The sequence below is a fragment of the Colius striatus genome, chromosome 1, assembly GCF_028858725.1.
Source record: "Colius striatus isolate bColStr4 chromosome 1, bColStr4.1.hap1, whole genome shotgun sequence".
Lineage (NCBI taxonomy): Eukaryota > Metazoa > Chordata > Aves > Coliiformes > Coliidae > Colius > Colius striatus.
The window spans coordinates 145,533,238-145,539,237 of NC_084759.1; the positions used below are offsets into that span (position 1 = coordinate 145,533,238).

The following is a 6,000-nucleotide window of genomic DNA, read 5'->3' on the forward strand; positions in this document are numbered from 1 at the left end:
GGCACTTGACGATGGTATCATCTACTACTAAACAGCGGATGTTTACAAGGTGCAAGCCACACTGGAACTCTGTAGGAACTAATGAGGAAGGAAGATCTTTACAACACTCTCATGAAACATTTAATGAGCTCTGAAATAGCGCTGGCAGGCCTCAGAGGAGAAAGGACCAGTTTAAAAATGAACTTTGCAGCTAACTAAATGGCAGCAGGCTGGAGCCCCAAGCACTATTTCTTTTCAGAGACTTTTTATCAGAAAATCCCCAACTCCTGTAACGCTCTTCTGTTCTAAAAGTCTTTACCCTGTTGTAGCTGCCATGCAATCAATGTCATTTAGCAAGCAACATGATCCTGTAGTCCAAATTAACATCGTAATACATTTTTCTTAATGCAACAAAACTGGATTTTGTCTCTGACATAGTCAGCACTACTCCTCACCTACAGAGGTTACCCACATTGAAATCAGAATTTGCCATTCTGAGAAGGCAATAAAGGGGAGGGTTTTTGGAGTGGAGGGACAGAGGAAGTGGAAATCACCTTGCTGCATCAGTAATACATCTAGCTTTTTATTATATTCACATTCTCCCTTCTCATCTCACATGAAACTACCTACAGCTGTGTTCTCTCAACCTTCCAACTGAAAAACATTAAAAAACAGCCTGCAAGATGACTACAGATTTTAAAAAGTCCTTCCCACATATGTAAGCAAGGAAGGGATTTAGAAAAGGTGTTTTTAAAATAAGAAAGTTAAGCATCATGGTGCCACTGCAAGAGGCAAAGCCAAGTATTTTAAATGGTTCAGTGATTCTGTTGCTTGCAATAAAATAAGATGAGATATATTGGCCAAGACAGTGTCTAGTCTGGTAAATTTCAACTGACCCTTTCCAACATGATAAGGTAACCCATTGCTGAAAACTTACCGATCTGAACTACATTAATACCGCTAAGTCAGACACCAACTGCAACCAGGGCCCTTTAAGTTGTAAAAGTCCTTACTTTTTACAAGTGAGAAGACTGTAGGAGTTTGAAGAGGGTCTGAAAAGTATTAACGAACCTGGCATCACAAAATCAGTTCTTCTGGCAACTCAAAGCAAACAAAACTTTAAGCAGTAAATTCCATACTGACTGCCAACTCTTATTTTGTGGACTGGATCAAGCTCATGTTAAAGGCAGTGGGATTAATGAGTTTCTCCAGCTGATGACCATCTCTATTTGATACAAGAGCAACAGTTTTCAAAGCATATTTAATTTTTTTTTAAAAAAATCTACTGCTCATTATTTAGTGTCTGTTACTGTAGGCACAAATAACATGAAACAGTCCCTCGGAAGTTAATAACACAGAGAAGATTAGCCTTTTCTCATCTTGTTTAGTTGCCGCTGTGTCAATCCACAGAGACACCACCATACTATTTCTTAGATAACTAGAGTGTTCTGTGAGTTATTGTAGTAAAACATAAACATCCACATTAAATAAGACATCGCTTGCTTCTTTAATTTCATTTTTCTACAGTGGTTCTTCTGAAAAAAATGATGTGAGACAACTGATTCAAATTTCCCCCAACTCTCCTCAAATGCACATTGAACACTTCACAATGCTCACTTTTCTCTTTTCCTCTCCGTGCCTCCATCAGAGAGGACTCTCTATGCATTCAGGGCTGCACAATGGAGAATGGTTTCCAAAGCATTAACTTGGAGCCATTGAGACTTGGATGTTTTAAAAATGACTCTATTGTGCTCAAAGGATTCTAGACTACCCCAGCTACTCTAGAAGAGGGGCTTTTTCCCTTTCGCAAAACGTCCATCCCTTGAGCCATCCCTGGAGTGCATTGTTGAGGCTGATTCCTTAGTGCAGCAACTTCCATCAGTCAAAGCTCAACAGATACAAATAATATCAGGATATGGATATAAATTAGCGCGACAGACCCTAAATAGTTTTGACAGGTTTAGTAAGTATATATAGTGACACAGAATGCTATTCCTGCTGTCAGACATCAATATGTAGACAGAAGATTGGGGGCACCATGGAAACTCAGTGACATAAGAGTGGTATTGATTGGATAGAAAATAAGGCTGCAATTTAAGCTTAAAGCTGCAAGAGATGCCAAGAATGGAGAATGACCTCCAACAGTGAATTTTCAGCATAAGCTCCCTGTGAATGAGTCAGTCCAAGAAGGATAAATCAGGGACAAGCTCACCAGGGATATGGGTCGACCAAATGCAGGCTACCCTAAGCAGATGAGAATCACTCAGTGTGTGCGCGCGTTACAGTGACCTAGTTCGTTCAAAGACAGCGTTTTGAATGGTTTATTATGGAGACTTGAAACAAAGAGATTTCCTCAATTAAAGTCCTGAAATGAATCCTCTAAATGAAAATGCTTTTGATACACTGATCAGCAAGAGGTTGTAAATATCGAAGCAAAGCGTACATTGTTAAAGAGCAGTTCCCACAGAAAACACCACAGTTGGGAGTGTAGGTAATGAGGAGGCTTGAACAGAGCAGGAGGTCCGTGAGCGATGCCAGCCCCATCCCTAATCCCCGAGTGCTACACTGAAACACTTGTTACACTATAACACTTGATAATTCATATCTTCCACCCTGTAAAAACACACTAAAATAAGTACAGTATGAGTTAAACAAGTACATTTTCAAAGTAAAAGTTTACTTTCAATTCTTATCTGAGGACTCAAGAACAACCGTTTGATTGAGAGGAAACATAGGACATGTTTACTGGAGCCATGACTACTGGAAATCAGATAAGTAATAATATTCACATTAGGGGCAGAAAGAAGAATCTACACAAAGCATCCATCAATACAGCTGTGTCAAGAATAAGATAAACCTGCCAAGTGTCCTCACTCTCAGCACTGACATAGAGAAATACAGGCATATGGCACTGGGAGAGCAACATTGTTTTGTAATACTACAGAGTAAGACCAACCTTCTGCTGGCAGGGATTTATCAGCTACAGGCGCATCTCAAATAACTGCTGATAGACATCTAGGTAATTGCAAAAAATCTGTTTTTCTTAGGCCACTTCTACACTATAAACAAAGAGTTATCATTTGTAAAAAAGATTTGCTTCTGCCTTCTCTTTTTTTTTCCACCCAAAAGCCTTCTCTCCAGCATGCTAGTCAGTTTCTGTCCCTCAATTTCACTTAAAGCTTCCTAAGTAGTAAGTCACCAAAGAGTTTAGCTTAGCTTAGAGACAGGAGTATATTAAAACCCCCACTTTCCTTCTCCTTAGAAAGAGTCACTAAATTATGCAGCAGGTTTTTTTCTTGCTGGTCTTTTTTTGTTCATCCTTTCCAATGAAGTAGTCTCTCCATTCACTTCCAAATTTTCATTACCACAGCAAACTAACAAATAGTGACATAAATATGCAGGTCATTTTTTCCCTTTGGACCATTTCTCTTGATCAAAAATTCAGAATTTTTTTTTCTTTTAAAAATGATTTTATTTTTTTACAGAGAGGAAACAGAAATACATAAAAAACCAAAGAGCATTAAAACCGATTTGTAAATCAGCTCAAGCGTGCTGTCCAGAAAATGTAGAAACCAAATACTTCTAAATAACAACTTTTCACATATCTTTCCCTTCTTTATCTCTCCAACCCTTCCCTCCCTCCTTCTCCCTAATACAAGCAGGTACACACTCTGTCTGCTTCTTGTCAAAAATGTTGAACTTTGATAAAAGCTGAAAAAGAAAAAAAAAATCAAGGCCAAAAGGGAAATCAAGGAAAGGGCAGAGAGTTCAAGAGTTGATGAGCCACAGGTAAAGCATTCTTCTACTGTAATATAAATCATTTGGAGCAAACAGGATCTAGTTAAAACACCGATCACCATCCATAGCTGCACGATTATCTCATGGGGAAAGATTTAATACATGTCACAAACATTTCCACAGTGCTCTCAAGAGCTAGTCTCTGGGGTTGACATCCTAGAATCCAGCTTCAGAGTGTATCACTGAGCTAATGCAAGGTAGATATCAGCTGCTAAGGCAAACCTCTCGCTGAATGGAAGAGAGGTGTGCAACAACCAACTGGAACATGTAAAAGGAACATAGGAGCTCCTGAGGAACAAAGGCTACCTTTCCCCTATAAAAAAACCCCTCTATATTTAAAAAGAAGAAGATGAAGGATGATAAAAAGTTAGAAATATCAACATTGAAGACTGGAACACATTTGCAGAATAACATGTGTGTTCAACAGGAGGAAACTCTGTTTTTATCATTGTTAACTCAGCTTTTCACCCTACAGATCCCTCCAGAGCAAATGGATGACACAAACTAATGATGGCACATTTACCTAGATCTATCATCACTTAGTACATTCAGTTGTTCCACCAGAACAACCAGGGATAAAAAGGCAAAGTTGCGAAAGAAGTATCAGTTAAAGTGCTTAGTTTGAGAGTACAGTTTAACCTCATTATCCCACGTCTTGGCCGGAACGTTCCTGGCACAGGGCAACTGAGACCTGCAGGGGGTTTGCCACTCTGAGGTCATTCTGTTGCCCTTTTGTCCCCTCGAAACGGACCAGCCCAATAATTCCTGCCTCTTTTCCCTGCTGGGGCACGTCCTTCACCACCACCTCCCTCCTTCTCACTCTCTCACTCATCCCTGACTTTTTAACGCTCCCGCGTACCGCCGCACCGCCGCTATGTCGAGCCGGGCGGCCGTCGGGCGGCCGTTCGCGGCCGCGCTTCTCGCTCCGGGCAGCGACCTCCGGGTAGGGACCGCTGCTCCCGGACACCTTCAGCCCTCGCCCCCTCACCTGGGCAGGTGTATCTAGGGCCGCAGATTCCCCCCACCTCCCCGCTGGGTCCGGGCTCCTGCTGAGCCTCATGGCCCCTTCGAGGCGGCGAGAGACGGCGATATGGGGCCGGGGCTGCGGAGCCCCGCTTGGGGCAAGTCGACGAGGCAGGGCGGGTCGAAACGCTTCCCAACCCTCCCCCCGGGGGGAGCGAGCGCAGGATTCACCATCCCTCGTGAGGATCCCAGGAGCCCCCCGCCGCCCCCTCGGACTTACTTGGGGAGGCAAAAAGCTCTTCTGCCGCAGCTAAGAGGGGCAAGCCGCGGGCGTCCCCGATGAGCAGCGGCTGCTGCTGCTGCCGCCGCAGCAAGTCCCTTCGCTTCCCCACGAACGGGCTCGCCAACCGCCGCCGCACGCCCCGCTCCTTCTCTCTCTGTCTCCCGCCGGAGATTTGTCGCCGAGAGTTTTATACTGGAGGCAGGGAACCTGATCCGCGCTTTGACTCAGCAGAGCCCAGGCTGCAGCGAGGCGGTGAGACGAGAGAGGCAGGCGGTCGCCGGGGCAGAGCGAGCGCCCGCGCTGCCCCCTCGTGTGATGCGCTGGGGCGGGCGGGTGGGTCACCCGCGGGGCAGCCTCGCCCCCGCCGCTGGGGGGGGCCGGGGCGGTGGTGCGGGGGCGGTGCGGGGGTGGGCGGGACGCGGCTCGGCAGCGGCTCCCCGAGCTGCTGAGGGAGAGCCCAGCGGGGCGGTGCGGAGCGGCCCCTGCGACGGCAGGGATGGCCTGTGGGACAGTAATGGGCTTTTAAACCCAGGCGACTTCCCCTCCTCTTCCTCACGACACCCCCGGCTGCTGAACCAAGGCGGTGAGACGACAGGACCATCTCACGGTACCCGCTGGCCGGTGTGGCTCACCGGGGCTTCAACTACCTTTCCAGGCATGAGCATCCACAGCTTTTGCCCGGGTAGCCTTTGGCTATTGGAGTTTGGGGAACTTTAACTTCAGCCACGCAAACTTCCAGTTTTCTGCTTATAGAATGGCAGCGCTCGACTGGAAATACTACTGGGGAAGAGGAAATCAAAACCCAAAACCACTAAAAGCAAACAAACAACAAAATGACAACAAAAACAAAACCCAAACCCCATCTTTTAATTTTAACTTGGGCTGAAAGTGCCATGAGAACAACTTTTGTCATGGCATTTCAACACTTGTGGTTGTAGCGGTTGCTGGAGTTATATCAAGGCTTTCATTTAGAAGCA

The 6,000-nt window shown here is 45.3% G+C and overlaps 1 protein-coding gene across 1 annotated transcript in view; it reads right to left on the reverse strand.

Annotated features, from left to right (window-relative positions):
• The window catches only part of PTN (pleiotrophin), a 68,477-nt gene extending 63,320 nt beyond the window's left edge, over positions 1-5,157 (reverse strand). The window contains exon 1 of the mRNA XM_061988894.1: positions 5,021-5,157. The gene's annotated coding sequence lies outside the window, so the exon portion shown is untranslated. The remainder of the gene's footprint in view (positions 1-5,020) is intronic.
• Between the last annotated feature and the right edge of the window lie 843 nt (positions 5,158-6,000).